We start from the raw sequence: 24,654 nt of genomic DNA on the forward strand, positions 1-24,654 counted from the left end.
CTTCTTTATCAGGCTTGCTTTTATGTCTAAATTTAAGCATGAACTATAACACTTATGCTAGTTGAATTACTTTGTACCTTGTCAAAATGAGTGGCTTTCTGTACTTCTCATGATCCAAAGTCCAGAAACTTACTAGAGGGAAAGAAACAAGGTCTGATCGTAGTAGCCAGAGGGCTTGGAATGTGTTTCAAGCCTCTTCTCCCCCCAAAAGCCCCACAGGAGCTCTGCTGCCCTAGCACTGTGGTTGATCAATTGGTCTCCCCCACCCGGGAAAGAGCAACAGATGGCAGAAATCTCCTTCCTGCCCAAAACAAGCAGAGCTGGGCATCTGCCTTTGGAGAAACAGGGGAGTAAGAGTAAGGATGGGAAGACTGCTGCCCAAGTCAGAGAGCTGGCCTTTTTGAAGAAAGAGCTGCAGGCAAAAAAAAAATTCCTATGGATCTAATTCCCAGGCTGGCTATTAGCTGAACACGTTGATTTAAAAAATAACTTCTCTGTCAGAACAATGTGTTTCACAAAGCCTTCTACTCATGATCTAAAGACATCAAGAGATGAAGATGGACTCTACTTTATATTTTTTTCCCTGTGGCTAATCACTTTTGCAATTACAAATTGGTGCATGATTTCATATTTGGCTTCATTTCTAGCTATGGTTCTTTTTATATCTGCCTTTGTTAAAGAACCCTTTAGCTCTTTCTATTTTTTCCCTTTGAAAGTATTTAGACTGCAATCATGTCACTCTCAGACTGCCCTCTCAAAAGCTAAATTACTTGAGCTGTTAAATTTTTTCACTTTAACACATTTTCTCCAGCTCTCAAAGTCAATTTTTATGACCTTTTACTTCACCTTCTTCTGTTTCCTAATGTCCTTCTCAAAATTTGGCCCCTTAAACTGTGGGCAGCATACCAATACCTCTCCTACTTCTGCTGCTTACATGTCCTGGGATTGTAATAGCCCATTTTCCTACAAAACTGCCCAAGGAGCATGTTCTGAATTTCTTATTGGCTGTCACTGAAAAAGCTGCTTTGGAGAGACATCTTTCCTACTCTATGGATGGCACACACACTCTTCCTTTCAGTTATATTATGTTCTGCTTGAATATATTTAAACACTTTTTGTTTGAGTAAGTCCAATTCTTCTAGTGATTGCTTCCCACCAATCTTTGTCAAAGGTGAAGATTCATTTTTTTAATATTTATTCCAATGAATTAATTAATGAAAAAGTGGAATAGGATCAGACTTATTGCTAGTCATAGACTCCTTTGAAAAAACTCCCATCAGCAAATGTTCATTATCTGACAAATACTTCCTGGTCCAACCTAGCTCTTATCCTGTCTGAAGTGTGCCATATTCTACAACGTCCATTTTAATCAGAAAATTCCATAATGTTACAGCAAATGCTGAAAAAAGTGCACTTGGTCTCTGAAGTTACATTTAGTGATCAAACAAAACCCCCTCAAAGGAAGAAATAAGGTTTCCTTGGTGTGATTTTCTTTGAAATGATTTTTGTTGTCATTAAGTCTTTATTTCTCTATCTTATTACTTTATCAGCGGGCTCCTTCTTCATTTTTTTTTGTAATTTTCTTGAGATTGATGCCTGGCTACCTGATATACTGAGCTACTGCTGTATGGTTTTCTGTTTGAACCCTGATAAATAATGTTCTTCCAACTTTGTAGTGTTGGAAGCATCCAAGAATTTTTTTGCTTTAGTAAAAAAACAAAGGCCTTACAACTCCACCCAACAATAAAAAAAATTCCAAACACAGGGAGTAGATGTTTATTTTGATGAGTCTTGTTCACATTTCATTAGGATTAAAAGAATACAAAGAAAATTTAGATATTGTTTTCTTTTTGATGTTGTTTTGGGGTTTTTTGTTTGTTTATTTGTTTGTTCTAAGTTTTGGGGTTTTTTAGTGTGTCATGTTTAGTACTCCTTTTGGTGGCCAGTATCTTGCACAGTATTCTTTACAAATACAGAACATTCCAGATTTCTAATGGTCAGTGCTTCTGTTTTCACCTAGGAAATATTACCAGATATCTGTGAATATTTCCTCTTTGTTTTCAGCAAGCACAGGCTGCAGGGAGGTGCCAAATCCATTTCCTCAACAGAGGCAATGCTGCTGCAGCTCCAGGTCCATGGGACCAACTGGGAGATGCTGAGTACACGTTCCCTGTGGGAGCTTTCCTGTTCTCCTCTGGCTGGTTTGGATGAAAGCCCCTTACTGGACAAAATGTACCCATGAACAGATATAAGCACAAAGTGGATCCCTCCAGTGGCCAGGATAAAATGCTCAGCCTGTCTTGTCACAGTGAGCAGTGTCTCCTGATCTCCCCTTGCCACACACAAACATATGCACAGGCAGGTGCATCCCAAAATGGTCCTCCCAAGAACCCCACCATTGGCCCATGTCTCTACAGGTCCAAGAGCCCTTCCTGTCAGTTTGTCTGAGGTTCTGTGGGTTGGCACCTCTCCTGGGACAGCCCCAGGAGCAGTCAGGACAGCCGGCTTCAAGGTCTTCAGCTTCATATTGATGTCCCCACCATTGCTCTTCTGAGCTCACAGAGGTGATCCTTAGTCCCATAACCCAGCACAAAAACTTCTGATTGCACCAGTGTTGATAGGACTAGGTTCAGAACTGCCTCTTTAGTCTTCCTTCCCTACTTTCTGGGATTGCTAGCTTGAATTATTCTGTTGTTTGCTTACATGTGTTGTCACTTGCTGTCTTTTTGCCAGGCATCCTCTCATACATACAATGTCCCAAGTTTTGGTCATATTCTCTATTCTGGAATTATTTTTCAGGTGTTTAGATTCTTACTTGTGTTGTTGGAGCTCCCTTCCAGCTTTGTTTGTACTTTTTCTTGGCTTTGGAAATTACTGCCTTTGAAGTACTGCTTACCTCTCTGCCTGTCTACAGAGCCCTTTGAAACTGGCCTCTCCTGGCCCATGTTGAGCACAACTGGATTGCTACTATTGCTCTTTAGATAACAGCCAACTATCATTCTGATGATTCAGTCATCTGCTTTGTTATACAATAGTTGCCTCCTGTTGGGTAGAGCACGGTTTGGTTTTAGGACAGAAGAAAGTGTTATATCAAAAACTCTACCGATGATTTCCTGCAAGTTGATTGAAACCTGCAGCATGCATTCACCACACTGAAGCCTCCAAAACCACACCACTTGTTCCACATCACTGATGAGTCAGGATGAGTTTCCATTCTGCAGTTTGATCAGATGATCTGCCACAACCCCTCATCAGAACCCGCTCATTGATCCATGTGTGTTCAAGGTCCTGCTGTTCTAAGTTATCAATAATCCTAGAGCGAATAATTGCCTTCTAAAATGAGCAAAATTTCAAACTATTTTCCTTACACAGCCTTTCCCAAAGAGGTTATAAGCTATGATTTAATTATACTAGATAAGAAATTAGTCCCACCAGGTTTCAGTGATGCCAATTACTTTTGCTCAACAACAATTTAAAATTATTTTTGTTTACCATCTACATTTCTACTGATGGTATAAAAGATGAGAAACTTTTATTATTTTCATTATCTTTCCTCATTACTGCAAAATATATTATGCTGGATTTAATAATATGAATTGTTTTCTAAATATGTTTCCTTGCATGTCTAGTTTTCAGACCTTTTTGAAACTTTCAGATAGTTTCTAACAAGCAAATTGTTTACCTTACCAATGTGATACAGATGTCTTCTTCAGTATCACAATTTCTTTCAGGGGAATGCATCCAGTATGTCCATGAAATCTAGACTGACTGTTTCATTTGTACCTAGCAATCTTCTTAAAAATTTTCTACCCTTTTTTTTGCCCCTCAGTCTAGAAATATTTGAGTGAAGATAATTTGAGCCTATCTCTTAATCATCTTTTTTCCAAGACGTGATTAATTTCCTTAATATGTGTAATAGGCCAGATGCCCACAGTACTCTGACTTCTAGTCCTCCTTACCTTTGAATGAACTGGTGACCTTATCTCAAGATAATATCACAAATCAGGGTTGTTAAAATTTCAGAGCTGATAATGCAATGCCAGTGCTGTCCAGTACAAACATTCTCATGTTCTCATTCTTAAATAAGATGCCTAGATATTTTGATCCAGAACGTTTGACAATCTTACAATATCTATGAATTATGTTGATTGCTTCCTGGGAATCTTTCTTGGATAACAGAGCTAATGATGTACTCTCACTTTATATAGTTTGCTCTAAATATATTTAATGTCTTTTATAAAATTATACCTCTTTTGAAAAGAATAAGAAGACGTGCAGTTCAGAGAACCACAAGAAATTTCACAATTCAGATAAAATAAGGCAGAGGGACTAAATGGGAGAGGGAGTGTGGTTTCTCATATGAAACTGGAAAAAATAGAGAACAAAAATTCCAATATATTATTCTATAATTATATTAATGATTTGGAGCTCAGTAGAGATATGATTAATGCAGATTTTTATATTGGAGGTATTTGAGTTCAAATCAGATATTCTAGACTCTTTCTGTGGTCAGTGGAAAAGAGTAGGTATTTTTAGTACATGATTTCTCTCATCCTAAAGCAAAAATCTGCATTTTATCATGTGACCTCAGTCTTAAAAGCACCTATTTTTCTCCATGAATACCTTAGTTGTGAACACTGGGACTCTAAAGGTAGGTGAGATGAATCCTACTGCAGCTGATTAATGTCAAAATACTCAATTTTGTGAAACAGCAGTGCTACCTAAACACCTCTTCCTTAACCATTTAAGTTACCTAGAACTTTCTGCTAGAGCAAAGCCTCACATAACTAGACTTCTCAGCTGCTGAAATAAGATTTATTAACACTACCCTATGTAGTTTTCTGTTTTCCAAATTACCGTAAAATTTCTGATTTAAAACCATAAATTGCATTGTTATCTATGCATAGCTAATCTTTTATTGATTTTTCATCATGCATATTGCAGATTTAGTTTGTTAATAAATTCCTAGTTTGAACTGACTACATTTATTTTTCTAAGTAAACAAAAATATCAGTAGGAGAGCCTTGAAACTTAAATTCTTCTGCATAATTTATAACACCTAATTTTGCTGTAACTTAAATTTTAATTTCTGGGTTTTACCTGTATCTAGCCCATAGGTGAATCATTTTATGTGTCAGCTTCCTTATTAATTTAATAAGGAATTATTAATTTAATTTTTAAATTCAAAAACACGAAGTCAGGAATGTCACAGAGATGAAGAATGTACATTAATGTCTCACAGCAGTATCACTTCCAGCTGGGGAATTCAGTGTTAGAATTACTACAACTTCTTTGTGCTAAACTCTCAGAGCTCTTTCTCTTGAAGCCTCCTCTCTTTTCCTCCCTGTTACTGCATGAACTGTTGCCTCAGTTTTGAGTCTGTAGGTTCTTCTTCTTTTCTGAGGGTTAAAAAAAGGACCTGGGTTACCCTGGGTTGGACAGCTCAGTTTAAATCCAGAACAAGCTAGTTTGCCTCTGGAGATCACTCACTCAGTTTTCTAAGGCAACTCAATGGGAAGAGAACACAACATCTGTCAGCAGCCTGACATGCTATAAGCTCTTGGAAAGCCTGTGAGTAAGAAAAGAATATTAGAACATGCCAGCAAAGCTGGTTCATAGTGTTAGGTTTGCCTCAAGCTAGCCATACCTTGTTGACTTTTGATGTGTTTATATTTCTCTTTTGGGTCACCACTGGGGACTACTGTGGTGACAATGCTTCAAGCATCTGTTTCAGAGAAATCTTCCTGAACACTTGGACCAAGGCCATCTCCTATTCATCACACGGGATCCCTGTGCTTGTGACTGAAGGCTCACCAGCTCTTGTTCATCTCCCATGTTTACCTGTACTGGCTGCCCACTCCAAGCTGGGAATCTCACATACTCAGCTTTAGTCTCTTTAATGACTTTATGGCACTCAACATATCTCTTTTTATCCTTCTGGATTTCTGGATCCCAGCACACCAGGAGGACTCAAAGATGATTTTGGTTTACTCTTGATAAAGGAAGAATGGAATAGAGGTTGGGACAAAGGTGGAGGAGAAAAGAGGTCTTGGAACAGATACAAACAGTAATAATGTTTTCTTCTTTTCTTTTTAATCTCTCTCTCCCATCTCTAAGAATTAATCCCATCCAAAAGTTATTGAAACACTGAAGACAAACTAGAATCTTGCATCCAATACAAAAGATGAAGATAATGTCTGTTTCTGTATGAAGAGTATCCTGCTCCAGTACTGCCTCAAAAAGGGATCTGCATCTCTTTAACAGTTTGCCCCAGACTGCACGGTGCTGTGAGTAAAGAGATGATGCCATAAAAAGCCTTCTTTTGCAGATAATCCTACATGGAAGTGGCAAGTTTATCCAAACATCTTAGGAGTTGAAATGCTAGAGTGCCCTAAGTTAGGGGTCTGCTGGACCTTGGTCAGAGCCCAGCATGTGGTGATGGTGAAGTGGGCAGACTGACTTTCCAATCATGATCCATGCGTTGAGAGACTCCTCTTCCTTGCTCTGGCCATCATTTTCATACATGGCACCAGAAAGACACAGCAGATGTCAAACAGAAACTCAGAAGATATGACCAGACAGTATGGCCTTTTCTGCCCTATCCTTCCTAGAAAGAAGATGTTTTATAGAGGGGGGAAAACTACATAAGCCAGGCTGAGGTACACCTAAGCTGGCTGGTGGTGGAAAATAGACCTGAGGTGAAGGGAAGAAAAAGGCTGAAAGAGTTTGTATTGGAAGCAGACAGGGAATCTGTGTTTCTAGTAAGAATTGCTTCAGCTAAAACACTTCTCTGCTTATTTATGGGAAATGTTTTAGGATTAAAAAACTTGGTTACAGATAGATGCTGATTGACTGGGTTACACATAATTGTGCTGTGTGTCATCTCGACTACCTAAATGGTTGAGTCATGTCTGAGAGCACGTATCCAGTGTATCAGGGGGAACAGACACTGAGCATCCCTGTGACTGATTGCTCCTGAGCCAGCAGGCCTGCAACGTGCTTCCTGACAGGGCAAGGTAAATGCCAGCAGATGAATGAAATGCCAAATGACTGAGAAGGTTTGTGAATATATAAATACAGACTTCATGGGGTTGGGGCAGGGGGAGGCAGTGTATTTGTGTGTTTGTATATGTATCAGATAGTGTCTGCAGTCTGTGCAAGATTACTTGTCAGGTTGTTTAAGCTTTGTGGCTCCCCTCCAAGCTGTGACACAACCTTTGGACAGTGACTTTTCTTTTATGGGTTTTATTACGGAACCTTAAGTGCTAGCTCTGATGAATGCAAGAAAAGAAATGTTTCCCCTAGGAGAGGTGAAGTAGGAATTAGGTATTCAACAGATGAGAGTTCAAGGTGAGCTGAGCATTTGTGGATCATAGTACTGAGGACTGTAACTCAATGTTGGTAGTTCACTGCTATTACAAGTGGTCACATGGCAGCCGTTCATCAGTCATTCTGCCTTATACCAGAAATCACAGTTTTCTGTGACACACTTGGAAATACACCCACAACCACTAGATCAATTTCCACACATGTGAGAGAAAACCTGTACTTTCATCTATTCTTGGCCCTTCCAGTAGCAAGAAACTCGGTTTTGAATTTTTCTCTTCATCCTTGCCTTCAATTTTCTGCTTCCCTCCCTCTGCCCCATATATGGGAGTGTTTCCACACTGTGGTTCCTTGGCTACATGTAAGGAAAAGTGCTGCTAGTCAGTGTAATAGAAATTGTGCCCTGAACAGCAATGCCTATAGAACCTAAAGATGTGTTTGGGTTGCTTTTGATTTTTGCAGAGTCAGTTGCATGTGGAATACATTCCTCCAAACATGTCTTTTTCTGCTCTGAACTGTATTGGAGTGTTCAGGAAGAAATGAGACTTTCTTTCTTTGCTCCATCTGTAAGTCCATCAAATATGCAACAAGGTAGAAAAGAAACAGATGGACAACACGGTGATTTGGGGATAAGTTTACAGGCAATTAATTGTGGATTTGTGCAGGAGAACCTGTGTGGTTAAGGACATTCCATCTCCCTTTTCTCATATGTCTGGGATTGTAGCTTGAGGTGTGTTAGGCTAACCTAACAAAACCCAAAGTGCAATATTGTTGATGTATAGGAAAGAACGTAAATAGCCACACTCTTTAGAGAACTGGCACTTCAGTGCCTGTTTGTGCACTCTTAAGTACAATGGATTTTCAGCCCTATTCCATTTGTTTCATGTCATCTCATTGTACAAACTGCAGCCAACAAGCTGATTTTGGAACGGGAAAGCAAATCCTACCCATTTTTCAGCTGACTTCGATTTGCCTCCTCAAGGTACACTATACATGCAGAAAAGTGAAAATTTATGATTGGCCAAATTCAGCTATAGAAAGCCACAGAAGTCACTGGGGTTTATTTATTTCTGCAAAGCTGAGAATAGAATTTGAGCTATTGGATATGTTTTTTTACTATGAACACTTAGGTAATTAAATAGAACCTTTCTGAAGTACAGTTGTTTTACTAAACAGGTTTTACCTTGCTGGGAAGAGCTACTCTGTTAAGAGGTTCCATTCTTATGAGACTGAGTCAGATGGCTCATAAGATTAATAACACAAAAATGACATCTTTGGCTTTCATACACAGCTAGTTCAAATCTAGTTCTTGCAAACTACCAATTATTTACTATAGATGGAAGATAGAAAAAAACTGTTCAAAGGCCTACGTGGGGAAAACAAAAAAAAAGGAAATATTTACATCTATTTGTGTTTCAAGAACCTGTGTTATAAGACCCAACATTACAAGTGCATTCATTAGAAAACAGGGACAGATTTAATAAGCATGGAAACTCCTGAGGCTGACGAAAACCTTCTAGGCCAGGACTTGGAAGTGTAAGAAAAGCAATGTAAGGAATACTGTTTTTAACTGTCACAAAGAGGTTAGAACACTGACAGTGTTCTAACAGTGCTCTGAATTCTACTGTTATGTGATTTTGTGCCGCTAAAGGGGGAAACAGACACAATATCCTGCTTGTAGAACAGCCTGTATGAAAACTCTCCAGCCCCACCCAGCTATAAGGTCAAACACTAATGTTCCCTAGCTGTTGGATGTGGAACTACTCCATAGACAGGAACTGTTGCTGTCTTTACCTGTGTTTTCCTGCTTGGTCAATGATCTGTCTCTCATAGATGCTGCATTTATTTAAGTGTGACTGTGTGCAGGAATGTGATTTTCCCTCTAGGGCCAGCTGTTCTTGCACTTAACAGATGTGGCTTGCAGTGACTTTCACTGAGAATAGGATTAGCCCTGCTTTTCCAAGGCAAGAGGCCTGGGCTGGGGATAAGAGAGATGGGAAACTCAGGGAAGCATCTTGTGGGACAGAGTCCAGAGCACGATAAAAGCTTTTGTTGCACAGATGGTGTTTAGCTGAGCTTTCCTTTTGAGTAGGGTGAGAGGTTGTGCACCTGCCTGGTCACTTCAGAGTGGTGTGGGTGGGAGTTTGAGAAAAGCCCAAAAGATCTTCTGAAGGACCAGTGTTACCTGTGTGTGAGGGTACTGATCCTCAGTAAAAATTAGCATGAGGCATTACCTGAAAAGGTGCTGACTGCAGGACTTGAAGAATAGCACAAAATGTTCTGGCTAGTCCTGCACAGGTTTTCTGTGCCTTATGTACCTTGCTAAGGAAGTCTTAGTTTCTGGTAATATTTCCCATTGAGCTCTGACTAATATCCTGCACACATACAGACCTATTCTTTCTTGATCAAATTTTATCATTACCTGAGGCGGCTACTGATTATGCTGTGTCTGTTTTTATCTCCACACTTAATTCATCATACACTGTATTAGTTTTTTTATATTTGCCATTTATATTTCATTGTGCATGGTAATTCAGGCATTCTTTTATATGGCATGAATAGCTGTGGATGTAGGCACCATGGACTTTTGCAGTGCAGGAGTAAAACTGCATTTCATTTCTATATAGCATGCCCTTTCTGAATTTCACATGAGAAATACTTGCTCTTGAGCTATCCAAATGAGAATGCTTTGGCTTGGGCTGCTGTGACAGGTCACTTACTCATGCTCCTTGTCAGTGACACACTGATGCAAGTTGAAATGCATTGCCTTTTCATTTGTTTTTAACCTTAATCAAAACTTGTGTAGAAGAGGTATGCTGGCATAGCAATGAGGATTGAGTCACTACAGTCCTCTTGTATCCAGAAACGAAATGTCAGTGCAGCTGCTCAATCTTCATTTCCTTACATAACCAAAGGCCAGTCAGGTCTTAAAATTTTCTTTTCTATAGAACTTCTACTTCTCCAGAGCCTCCTTTTTATATGCATGAGTGTGTGGGGATTGTTAGGCTTGAATTTCAGCAGAACAGCACAAAATTTTAACTCTTGCTCTCATTTTTCCCCCTCTTACTTCCTCTCTGAATCAGACATCCTAATTTATTATTGTTAAAGTAAGTGGGCTGTTCTCACTTGACTATTCATAAAAGCATGTTATGCCAAAAGGAGCACAGTCAGTCATATAAGAAATTACCAGCCTGTCCATTTCTGCATAAGTACACGTATTCATGTTGAAGTAAAGAGGGCATAAGTCATTCTGGCAGCTGAGACATGCAATATACTGTGTGTTTTTATTGACAGGAGTATTTAGAAAAAAATAAAATAAAACTTGTTTCCATAGTAACTGAACACTGCATAACTCTAAAGCTAAAGGGACCTGGAATTACCAAGACAGGGCAGCTGAGGTGCCTTGGGTACTTTTAGTGCAAGTTTTGTGGATGCACACCTTCCCTTTCCAACTGTGGATCTTAAAGTACTGGTGCCAGGCACAAACCTGGCATCAAATATTACTTGTGTCTGTCACCCTGGAAACTTCAAACTTCTCTGTCTGGAGCTGTGGAGTAGATATGACAGCATCCATGTATGTCCTTTCTTACTTGGATCCGCTGTCCTGGTCTTGCAAGCACCACAGTGAAGACCTCTCCCTTCTTTTCATCTTTCTTAAGCACCTTGAAGCCTGAATGTTTTGTGTTTACTTTTAATTATTTTATATATTTTTAAAATCTAGATATACATTAATTTATAGGAGCAGAAAAAAAAAAAAGAAAGTAAAGTTTAGAGACCAGGTGTATTTTTTACAAATTGGAAAAACAATTAAGCTGCCACTCCCACTTTCTCAAGTTCCCAGCAGAGGTAATGTATTGCAGTTTGTTTCACCAAGGAAATGGTCCCCTGCAGAGATGTTAATTGCTCCCTGTCATACAGTGAATCACTGGTGGCAATAAAGTCTTTGGGAGTCCTGAAGCAAAGGAGTTTTTGCTTAGCAAAGGACTCCTATGCTTCAACTGTTGAATATCTCATGCTTATCATAAATTTTGAAGATTTTTCCTTAAATATGTTGGACCTTTTGAAAATGGGGCTTTACAGTGGCATCAGCTATGGAATGGATAAATCAACCAAAACAGATTTTGTAATTCATAAGTTTTTAGCAGTTTTTTTTCACTTCTATTTCATCTTTGGTATTGCATGCAAAATATAAGTATTTTACACAATAGTGGGAAAATAGGTTTTTATAATAGAAAAAAAGTGGTTTTTACTTGTATAATTCGAGTGTTTTGAACTGGCACTGAAAAGTTTGATTAAAATAAAAAAAAATTAAAAAACATTAAAGAATAAGAAGAGAAAAGTACTCTGAACAAAAACCCCCAAACCCCTGATCTGAAGTCCATTGAACCTCAAAAAATTACTTCAAAGGGTTTGGGTTAGACCCATGCAATTCTTTTTTTTTTCTTCAAAAGTGGCATGTGAAATGGCTAAACGAAGCTGTGACCCAGGGCTCTGAGTAGCTTTGATTTTGTTCTTAAGCAAAAGAGGCTGTAAGTATTGGAAGTCAGATGCTGTATGTCTCTTGAAGATTATGCTACTTTTCTGCATATGGGAAAGAAATATGCATATTTCTGTGCAGAAATGTTTTTTATATTGAAACAGATCCTGCAGGCCAAATAATTTCAAGCTTTTTTGAATAAATCTTTAAATATTTCTTTCCTCTCCCTTAATGTTGTTGGAGTTGTATATTTATTTATTTTCTAGCGTTAGCATCGCTTGAGAGAAATAAGCCTCCAGACAGTACCCTTAATTTAGAAAATATTTAAATTCTAGAAATCTCTGCATATGTGGTAGGGCTAATAAGGAAATCCAATTCAAAATATAATGATGTGATTTTGAGTGCTTTCGAATAAAATTATCTGGTGGGTGTCAGAGTAAGGGAACCAGACAATGAACACTAACAGTAATGGAATGAGGTTACCACAGGAGAGGAGGGAAGATTTTTGGTGAAATTCTTCTAGTTTCGAAAATAAAGATTTATTAAAAATTGATTTATTTTAGGAAGATACCGATATTGGCAACACTTGTGCTGGGAAGGAATGATCTCTGCATTTGCTGAGCATCCTGGCTGGAGAGAATCAGCCATCTGGCCCTGGAATTGGACAGGAGAGAGGCAGGTTTCAAGGTCTCTCATGTCACTAAGACCTCTGTGTGATGTCTTCCCAAAAGAAACCCACCTCCTCAAAATAATTTCTGAGACTTTGCTGTTTAGCCAACATTAATATAAAACTATATGTAACTCTAATATTTTTTCAGTACACTTAGATATATCTTTTTTAGCATTAGAATAACTGGGAATGTTTGTAAGGCCAGTGATGGAACTGTTTGGAGTAAGGACCCAGGGAATTGGTAGGGCTACAGACTGACCAGAGCATCATTACTAGGAATTTCAGTACCCAGGGGAAATATACCCTACACCTGTGTATAAACACCTTCTTTTTAAAGGGCTGATAGATTACCTTCTTCTTGATAGGACAGCGACATTTGGGGAATAGCTTGCATCTTGGTATTTCAAAAAGGAGCCAAATATTCCTACTGTCACTAGAGAGATCAGGAAAATACTTCTTTTTTTTATCTAGAAGAATTTTAAGGGCTGATGTTTGAAATATAGCATTGACATAAGGCCTCATGCCTACTGAAACAAAGGTCTGTTTTGAAAGGTCTGATGACAGTTTTGTTGTGAATAAACATAACCATGTATCACTCTCTAAAGATAAGCCAACTTTGATGTGATAGAGATGATGTGGATGCTCCATCCCTGGAAGCGTTCAAGGCCAAGCTGGATGGAGCTCTGAGCAACCTGGCCTAGTGGAAAGTGTCCCTGTTCATGACAGGGAGGTTGGAATTAGAAGATCTTTAAGGTCTCTTCCAACCCAGGCCATTCCATAATTCTATGATTCTATGATATTGCATTGACAGTATACTCAGAAGTGAGGACTGGCTGGAAGGGGAAATTAAAGTGCACTTGAATACAGAAACTTCCATCTGGATAGGTAGGAGCTAGGAGAAGTAATATGGGGGGGAGGTATGGAAAGAGTGTTCAGTGGGTCTGTGGTTGTGGTGTTATAGGAAGGAAAAAATGAAGACCTGTTGAACAAGCTAATCACATGAAGCAGAATTGGTGAAAATCCAGGAAGCCAATACTTGGTTGCTGCATTAGACGCATTAATCTGCTACAGATGGACCAAAAAGAGTCAAAACATTTTTTTCTCTTTTTCATCTGTCCAAATTTTTTTTTTTAATTAAAAAGGTCTTACTTCTGCTACTTTGATAAGAAAATAGAAGAAATAGTACATTGTGGTGTTGTCTGACTTAGTGCAGGAAATATTTAGTGTTACAAGCATGTACATTGATAGCCAAAAGCTATGTAAGAAGTAGTGTTCAAGGAGAGTATATGAATTTTTAAAAATAAATGTTAAATAAATGATCTTCATATTCTCAAATCAAACAATCCTATTTCAAGACATTTTTGAGATTGACCATAAAAATAATCCAAATATGTGAACAAGGTGTAACAAAATAGCTCTGATGATGCTACAAGGAATTCCATTGCATTTAGGCAATGGAATGAGATGGATCATAAACTGAGCTGAAGAAAAAGTAGAATAACATCTTTAAAACATCCTTTTTCTGTTATCTGGGTTTTAAACACTTAGTTATCACAACTGTATTCATGCTTGTTTCATGATGTTACAACCTTGTCATATGCACACATTCGCCCGTCTGAAGAATACAGAATATCAAAAAAACACCAATTAACAAGTGAGTTAATTAGTATTGACTTCATAATTGTCCAATTTAATTCTTTCTGCTTATAAATCATCCAAATGTATTTTAAACACTTTTTTTGCATGGAAGCACTCAAAAACTTAATAAGGCACAATTCAGCCTATGGGGTGTTTTGAGGCTCTTTCTGTGGACTGTCATCAACCATTTACTTATGAGTAATTGACCTTTTAAAACTGTATCCTATTGGCTTTTCTTCATGATTAAATGACAAGAGAGCTCTAAAAGGGAAGGCAAATCAGATATCATTGTGATCATCCCCATGGGTTTGGCATTTGGTAAGCAAATATTTATTGCAAGTGTTCGAGACTTCTCTTTCTGTAAAAGCATCAATTGTTCTCGGTATTTGTTGACAAGGTAGAGGGTATATTGTTGATAGTGAATACCTGAAAATTAAGAAAAATTCTCTCAAAACTTATTTAGACTTGTGAATATGAGTTCAATAAATCTTTGATAGGTTACTTTCAAGTTCTGCAAGAAAATAATCTGTAATTTTAAGAACTTTTTTTAGTAGGAGGAGACACATAATCTATATTCCTACGTTTACTCCCAGTTATCATCCTGGGACTTGCAAAGGATCAATTTACCAGAGATATTGTCCTCAAATATTTAAGGAAGCAGAGGAAGATGGTACTTGATGTGAGTGTTACCAAGGGGCTTGAGAAGAGCAATAGGGAGACCTGAGAGACTTACACCCCTGAGCTGTTGATAGGAGCAGACACCAAAGTATGCTTCTAGGGACTGCTCCTAAACTGGGCTATGTTGGCAATGTTTTACATGGCATGAAGGATCTGTCTCTCTGCCTGATATGAGAAGAGAAAAGGGCAGCAGGATGATTTAATTTATCTATTTTTAGTTAGGAAAATGCCCCAAGAAATTGCTTATTTTCTTCAAATGAGGAGTACAGTTAAGTTCATGTAAGTAAATGTGCCCAATTTTGGATATTCTTCTTAAATGAGACCTGTATTTACTGCAGGTTTGCAATTCTCAGCCAAAATTTCCACATGGACTGCTTGTGAAAAGACCCCCATGGTTTGATCTCCTAAGGCTTTGTGTCATCCTTTTGTGTCTGTAAGGACGCAAATACTGAACACACACCTGAATTTTCTGTCAAAATCAGACCCATTGTCATCTGCATTTTAACCTTCTCTTACCACTCTAGATGTGATGGTGAAGGCTTTTTAAGGCAGGCAGGTATAGGAAGTAGGAGAACATTTGGCCAAATTGAAAGCAGGAAACTGATTTTTCTGGCTGATGCAAATGTACAGGGAATAATGTCTAATCTAAAGTCAGTATAAAGACTATGAATTAGGGAAGTCATGAGTACTGGTAAGAAATCAAACAGCACACTTCTTAACATTAGAATTTTAATTTTATATAATTAAACTTGATGTTATAGGAATGCAGTTAATGAGATGGGTTTCTATTTCTTTTTTCTGTACTGTTTGTCAGTTATAGCTGGCAACAAGGGGGATAAATATAAATTTTTAAAATAACTATATTTATATTTTATTGAGGGAACAAAGATATAACCTTTTTAACATTTAAGTCAAACCTAGATCATCATCCTTCTGGACAGAGGAGATTGAAATATCATCCTTGTTTAATATCATAAACAGTACAGAGTATCATCAGTTGAAATATGACATCTGTTTGGAAGAGATGAATATTAGGTCACATTTTTCCTGACAAAATCAAGGAATTTTAATGGGATCCTTTAGAGATGAGTTTTCCTCCAGAAAAATCATAGCTGCTGTGGAGTTAAGAGGCTGCAATGTGACATCATACACGGGCAGCACAGCTATGCATCAGTAGTACAGGTGTCCATAAACCAACATTTTACAATATGCTGACACAAATAGATGCTGTTTTTAAATACTGATGAATTTCCCATGGTAAGGAATGCATGAATGGCATCTAGTGATGGATGGCAGAACTATGAATGTTAAGAAAACAATTGTGTTTTGCTTCTGTTGTGTAAAGTGCTGGCAACAGCCACAAGTGTTGTCTGCATCAGCTTTTTCTAGATACCTGTTCCTGAACAGCAGCAATTTATTATGACAGCCTTTACTATTCAGCAGGACTACAAAGAACCAGCCATTTGTCAATATGCATTCATAGGGTTTACATACCAATGCATTCACTTACAGTAAATTGTGTGGTACAGCTGACAATTAATCTGCTACTTGAAACACTGAGTGCTCCACACGGAGCCTATTGGTGCAGCTCTCTCAACACTGAAAGAAATGTTATCTTTTGGAGTAATACACATACACTTTGCTTCCTCCCCTGGTATGTGCTTTAAAAAATGGTGTTCAAAATAATTGGTGTTCCTGCTGGGATGCATGCAACTGTCACAAAGCTGTTGCTTTATTGGGAGTTTTCCTTAGAAGGTGGCCGCTCTGGGAAAGAAGGTACAGAAACAGCCTCTGCTCTTTACAGCTACTCCTTGAGTAACCTGACCTCGGGGCCAACAAAGGTTTGTTCTGTTTGCTGGGTTTTCTCTTCAAAAAGAGTTTCTTTTCTTCCAGGGAACAGAAGGTTTTTGCACTGTATTTTTGCTTTAAAGAGTTCAGGAAGGGTTTACAACTGAGCAGCTTGGCATAACACATATGTGTCTGGTTAGATGTAAATAAGAGACTGAAATTTTTGGGACTAGCAGAGCACACAACCAAGGTGCAGAAACCAATTGGCTGACCTGTGAGTTTCTCAGTCTATATAGAGCCATTTCTATCTTCTTGGCATAAGGACACAGCTTGTAGAGATGTGTAACCTCTGCTGAATTAGACATCATTTAGAAAAAGATCAGATATTAGATTGGATCTTATATATACATATACATATACATATACATATACATATACATGTACATGTACATATACATATACATATACATATACATATACATATACATGTACATGTACTTGTACATATACATATACATGTACATGTACATATACATATACATCTACATCTACATCTACATCTACATATACATATACATATACATTTATATATATCTAGTGACAGCTTGAAAGTTTTCTACAATCTTAACACAGGTACAGTGACGAGGAAGAACATAGTGGAACACCAGGTTATCCTCAATTTTTTTCATTCATCACTAAAATATAGCTTTCATGGAAAAACTTCACCTTCTTAAATTTACTGGTGCCTTTAATGTTGGCTTTAATGGTGCCACTGGACTCTCTTCTGTGTTGTGTTATTAATAATGCAGATTAAATAGAGTGAGCTTTCTACGGCTGGCTTTGCAGTTGCATTTAAAATAAAAATGCATTATGTATGTAACTGCAAATGCTCTTTGTTATTACAGATTACTGGTAGCATACACTTGTGAAACAAAGAGGGGATCTTCATATAGGAAGGATTATAGATGGGATTGAAGCATATGTACAATATTAATTTTAAAAAACCCTCAAAGGAAGAATCTCTGTTAAGGTTATAAGAAAGTTATGTCACTGTCTGTAACAGAACTTTTGTAATAAAGATTTGGAACAATCAAAGGGATGTTTATAGCAGAACTGTAGCATTATATAATAATGAAAAGCATGTAATAGGAGTAAGGGAAAACTGTGTGCCAGGGCTAGTGCAATAAATCCCTTTCTGATAAGATTCTTGAGGTAAGGAAGAGCAGACATGTTCATTCAGAAAATGTGTGTAATGAAGTTCTTGTAGCTTCATCCATCTGCAAGATCTTAGAGGCAAGTTTAAGTTTCCTACAGGGAAAAAAAAAAAACTCAGTAAAGAACAGATGATGCCAAATTTGGGAAGTGCTAAGGGAATGCCAGAAGTACACAAGAACATCATATCGCTAACTGTTCGCTAAAGCTGAACACAAAGAAATATGGCACTGTGTGCAATGTGCTACCAACCTCTAGCTGACACCTCAGAGGCTGGCAAGTTGTAGTGCTGCTTACATCAAGTAGCAGCCTGTAGTGAAATAACCCACTCTCCTTTAGTTCATCCATTGTGTGGCTTTGCTCTTGATGCTCTCTCTGAGATCCCAGATCCAGGCAGAAGTTATTTTTTCACTGTGCACTGGTTGATAGTCTGATTTCCTATTCAGTTAGAAGAGGATTTATCCTATTCCCAGAAACTGAGGTAAGAGGAAAACAACTAATCATAGTTAAGAAGAGAGGAGAAGCAGGGCCATATCAGGGAGCCATACCATGTCTTCATAGTGTCTTGTTTTAGGAAGACAGCAAGCATTCTTGAACTCAGATGAGGTAATTGTTTGCTGTCCTATGAGTTTCGGGAAAAGAAGTGTGAAGAGTGTATATGTATTCTTATAAGGGTTTGCAACCTTCATCTCCAGTCAAATTACAAGAAAAAATGTCATTCTGGAGATTCCTATAATTTGTGTGAGTCCTCCCATTTGGGAGAGGAAGAAACCCTAATAGCTCAGGGGAGAACACAGCTGAAGGTGGGAAAATGACATTGCTCCCCTGCTTTTCAGGGACCTCAGTTTGTAGTCGTGAATGTGTTAGAAATATTAAAAATAGAGATGATGTACAATCTGTTAAGAAAGATAACATTAGAACACTTTAACTCCTGTAAGCATACAGGACCCAGATTGATGTGTTTTCTGGTATCTTTATTTTTATAGTATCACTGGTTCATCACTGAGGGTGAATAATGCTAAAGGAGACCCTATTGCAAGGTTACCTGTAACAGGTGGGCACTGTTGTAGATTCAGAAGACCTTGGCTCTATCCTGGCACACATACAGATCTGTGTCATGTGTTATTTAGGCCCTGTTAATCATTTCCAGGTTATATTCAGTAATAAGAAATGACTGAGTGTCATTTAGACAAGAAATAGACTACTATGCAAGAGAAGAAGGAGAATTAGTTTCAGATGCCAGGCAATAGTATTATTCCTCAGGAACTTTTTTAAGGTTTCCTCATTATGAGAACATAATAGTAACCAATAAACCACTCTGAAATTTTAACTATTTGTATTATAGGAAATATTTTAACTATTTGTGTTATAGTGATGTCAGCCATGGTTTACTTAAGATGAAAAAACAGCTTAATTTATAAGCTTTTGGGATTCCGTGGGGTTTTCTTTATCCCTGCTGTAACTTACCAGAAAGTTGTTTATTTCTGTGTAACTTTGGTCAGGTGTTACAGGAGTTTCAGATGAGTGTCTCAGCACAAGTCAAGCTGATTTGCAGGACCCTGCACGTCTCCATCTGGGTTGGGATCACTGTCAAATGTCACAGGGAAAGTTGTGAGCTGGGAAGATGGGTGCCCTTCCTTTATTCTTCCATCACAATGCTTTGCTAAAGTGTTTGTTGAAGGGGTGAAAAGCACACGGTTATCTTCTGAATTTTGTTTGTTGACCTCTACTGAATGGCTCTGCGGGCATCTAGTGACCTCAGGATGCTTTGTGAAGTTAAGGTACACAACCCTCTGAAGAAAAAGCAAGAACAAATTTAAAGAGACCATCTGCCTTCCAATTATAGATAGCAAATATTTTGGTGGCGTTTTTTTCTGTTTGTTTTTTTGGGTTTTTTTGGGGTCAGTTTTGTTTTTTTTTTAAGTTTTTTTTGGTTAAATAAACAAAGGGCCCCTCCAAGCAAAAAAAAATATTAACAAGAATAAGAATCTTAACAAGAATATACTAACACCCCCAAAAAACCCAAATCAAACCTGTAACCAAAAATATAAATGGTAAAGATGTTAATAATGTTTAGTTTATTTAAAGATTTTTTTTTTTTTTCTGAGGCTTTTTAAAGTCATTTCAAGAGCACTGTGGGGATCAAGGAAGTCTACTACCTGCTATTTTCATTTGAACTTTTCTCTAACATGAACTGAAAAATAGTAGAATTTCTGAAGAATTGCTCGCTATCTTAGGTTTCTAAACCTTTAGATGTCAGATACCTACCCAGTCATGGATTCTGCATCCAATTCTGACTTGGATTATTAGAAGGGAAAGTTTCTTTCCCTAAAGCTCCTGTATGTGTTTTGATTTCTTTTTATCAAGCAAAAATTACTTTACCCTGCAGTAAACACTTCAATAGAATTATAGGTTGAAGGGTGCAATGTAATGCATGTTATTATTTCTCTCATGTGAGTTACTCTTTCTTATGGAGGAAACTCCAGTACCAGTTACTTGAGCCACATGTCAACTTTGGAATGACTGCAGGATGGGCTACATTTGTTCTGGATTTATTTGCAGCTATGGATAATGATTATGGGCCACACTTCTCACTGATCTAACTACCCTCAGTTAAATGGCTTTATATCAGGTCTTCATGGATTTACTGTGTGTCTCTGCATGTTTCTGTGACTCATAGTAGAAGAGGCCATTGTGCCAGAAAGCAGTAATTTTACCAAATCTTAGAAAAATATGAAGTCCTTTTGCTTCTGGTTACATAACATTATGTTAGGGGCAAGAGTTATTTTCTGCACATGCAAGTACCAAAACATTTCCTTACTGAACACAAAACTTTTTAGGTTTTGGTGGAAGATCCTGTACAAATGTTGTCAGACTGACCAAAGGAAAAAGATGCATTATTGAATAGCAAAATTCTTCCCAATATCACAGAAACAGAGTGGAAAAGAGTTATCCTTCTTGTAATGCAAGCAGTAAATCTCTCCTAATTCCATGACTTTCTAATCATCTACGTGAAAGGCAAAAATGTAGTAGAAAGTGATGATCTGGAAGCTTTGGTCATTATTTGCAATTTGGCTGATGTCTTGAAATGCCATGTGGTCTAAGAGCTGGTGAAAAGATCCTTGATGTTTTATGAATAAATGTTAATTGTGGGCACAAATTTGAGTGCTGCTTTTTGACGTAAAAGTAGCTATAAGCCTATAAACTAAGAAAAGGATAAACTCCCCCTTATTACCAATTGCTGATTATGGTTCCATAATTTATCGTGCTGAATCATTTCTGTAACATGGCAAATAAAAAGCACAGCCACCTGCAATAGATTATGTGGATTTGTTTTGCTGGCAGATGTGAGAAAGCATCATTGCTTGTTAGATGGTAAGCTTAATTGGTTTTCTCTAGAATTACATGGAAAATATTCTATCAATCTGATCACACACAGGGTGTTTAGTTTCCAAATCCTGAATTATTGTTTAATTGTTAACATTTTTACAGATAATGGTTATTCTCTGGGGTTGATTTATAGTACAAATGTGGCTTTGTCCTTTATGTGGGTGGGAAATTCAGATGAAAAGTTTACATGAGATACTTGCTATGACATGCCTTCTTCATCTGGAGTCAATAGACTTCAGTCTGAGAATGGACATTTTAAAGACAAGCAGTTGATGGGGAAATTCCAAGGAGCAGGAGGGAGAGGGAGAGAAGGCTCAAGCCCAAGTCCAGAGCAGGTGGACTAGAATCAGTGCTCTGAGATTACCTATCTCTGTTTTCTTTATTTCTGAGCTATCACACCCTGCAGGTGGGGGGACCTTCTAGTGCAGCAGTCAGATCCTTAGGTGCTCTAAGCTCCAGGATGAGCAGAGACTGTTCTAATGCTCAAGCTGCCTCACTTCCCCTCTGAAATGCTGTCCCATGGTGAACCTGCACCCTTGCTGTTGACTGGAGGCGGGGAGGCAAACCCACACCGAGGTGCTGTAGGAGGTGCCAGATGGGAGAGGTCACAGTTGTAGGGCCCATGGACAACAGGACTCTCACAGTTTTCTGAGAGCCTCTGGCTCTGCTCACTTCTGTGCTTTGCTGATGCAGCAGCACACGGTAGATGCTTCACATCCTGCTCCATGGAGCAGCTCTGAAGTGGCACTGCTAGGAGCCGTGTTGGGATGATGTCCCTGGAGGTCAGTGTGTGGGAAGAAAGCAGCCTAGGAGTGGGATTGCCTCCCTGTCTTAGTCCTGTAGTAACAACAAGAACACAGACTCAGAGGGATGTCCTGACCCATTATTTTCCTGACACCAGATGTGCTACATTGGATGGTCTGTACCAAACAAATCAAGCTACCCCTAAAAACCAGTGATGCAGGTTCCTCCTACTGTACTTAATAAGTGCTCTCAGAACCTCACTGCCTGAGCCAAACATTCTTTGAAATGCCAGTTAAGGTGGATTCCATGCCATTGGGAATTTCAGCAGCCTGTGTCTCCACTGCTAGAGATGACTGCTCTTACCACTGTCTCTTTCTATTGCAAAGAACCCTGAAATCCTTTTAAGAAGACAGTTTTCCCAAGAAGCACGGACTTGAGCCATTTTTTTCAGAGGTGCCTGTCTACATCATGAGCTTATTTCTTACTTTTGCAAGAGGGGTGTTACAATAGATTATTTTTCAACTGGTGGACTCTTCCTACTTTCTAAGGGTCCTACTCAAGGTCCACTGGAGCAGGAGTCAATTTCTTCTGTTGCCTGTGGTATCTTGTGGAGCAATGGAAGTGATGTATGAAAAATGACATGAATCACCCAATGACTTTTAACACTGTGTATTAATTCCATATCACAGAAGTTTCTATAAAAGATAATTTTCTGAAAAGGATTCCTAGGCTTTCCAAAGCAAACCTTGAGACATTTCAACTCTCTTGTGTGCTAGTCACCAGTTAAATGTAATGGATGACTTATTTTTAATTTCCCCAAGGCTGTTTTAAACACGTAACTTCTACTTTCCCTTCTTCTGCCTTACACCTCCAACCCATGTTTCTCTGGCAACAAAAAGTAGCTCAGATTTAGATATTAAGTCTGTATTTGTTATGGGTCTGGTTCCTTGAGTTCTCTAACACCACATTGGAAAAATCCTTTCAACCTGGGGAAAGATATGAGGGTACTTTTCGTTAGAGATAGAGCGTTTCCAAATAGAAATGAGTAAATGTTGCAATGCAAAAGAATGGATGCTGTAGATAGCTTTTTTGAAGTAGGGAATGCATTAGTCTCTTCCAGTCTCCTCTACCTAGAAGCTGAATTTGGCAATGGTTGAAATGCAGGAAGAGGAAACAGGGAAAGCAGAAATATTTATATGTTCTTTTAAAATCAGGATGAGAGATTTAGATCATATAAAAATCACTTGTCTGTACTTTTTTCCAGTTTATCTGATGGTCTTTTTCTGTGGTCTGACTAGGTCGGAGACTAATTTTGTGGATAGATTAAGAAATAAATATTATTATCAGGTACAAAGGAGACAAATAATTAAAAATACGAAAATCCTAGCTAGAATGTGTAATGGAAAAAGCATAGCTGGTGTGCACTGGAGGAAGAGAGGTTTCCTGTGCTTTTTACAAAGCTTCATGCTAGGGGCCATCTTCATTGAGTGAAAGCAAAATGCCAGGAGATTCTCATGTTAGAGCCCAAGGTTGCCATTAAAAAAGGAGAATAGAACAGAATAGCCAAATGAGAATTATGACACTGCTATAAAAAATTGTTGCCTATCAATACAGCTCAAGCAGCTCCTGTAAATAGAATGAAGAATAAAACTCAAAACAGGAGAAGCTCCACATTTCAGGAGGAAAAACAAGCCCTTCAGCTTTCCAGGATCCTAGAAGCCATCAAGGTCTCAATAAGAAAGAGCAATCAATTGAGCTACAGAAACCTTTGTTAATTGCTTTAGCTTGCAAGCCTGCAAATAAAGATTGGAACTAGAAAATGCTTGAGTAATTTGATTGTTTAGACTAGTGCCTTTCTGCCAGCTGGCCTGGCAGGATACAGAATTTTATGGAGCAGCTTGCCATGCCATTTGCAGGACTGTTCTCTACAGAACTCGACACCTTAGGTGACATCAATGTATGAGCTCAGAAAATGCGTAACCTATATGCACAATATCTGACTGTAAAGGAATCTGAAAGAAACCTAAAAATTTTTGGAATGACCATACTTCCCAAAAGAGGGACACGGGCATGCCTCCACTCTGATAGAGACCTCTTGGTAGCCTGTCAATCCAAGCATTGTAGGGTTTGTCAGGATTTTACTGGGAAATGTAATAGTTTTGCAGAGAGGGATAACACTTCTGGTCCACAGGAGTCTCAGATATACCTCCTCCCTGAATTCAGGTTTCAGAGTGTAACGTGGGCACAGTTGGACCTTGCTCAGTTGGACCTGCCCTTCCTCTCAGAGATCCTTTTTGTGAACTCCCAGGTGGAAGCAGTGGAATTTCAGCCATTACATACTCACCTTGAAGCAACCAAAAATCCCCAGGTAATTTCCTCACTAACTGTTCCCTGTCTCTAACAACCGTCCATAGCTTAAAACCATCACTGCTTATTTTCTGTCTAAAATTGCTTTTATATCCAAGGGGATAGAAAGGGATTTCTATTTTGGTTTACAGCATCCATACACATGCCCTGATTGTTCCTGTTCCCTAGTACTCCAGATACATGGCAAATGACTACAGCCCATGTTGAGGGCTATCCAAATCAGATCCACATTAAGCATAAGTGTTGTAGAAAAGGTCCTGTTCATAGGACCTGACGAAGGTCAGTGTGAGGTAAAACCCCCAAACTACTTTAGATGAGGAGGCATCAGTACCAGCTGCTTTGATTTATGTGTCTATCCTTATCA

Source organism: Serinus canaria, chromosome 3, assembly GCF_022539315.1.
Source record: "Serinus canaria isolate serCan28SL12 chromosome 3, serCan2020, whole genome shotgun sequence".
NCBI lineage: Eukaryota > Metazoa > Chordata > Aves > Passeriformes > Fringillidae > Serinus > Serinus canaria.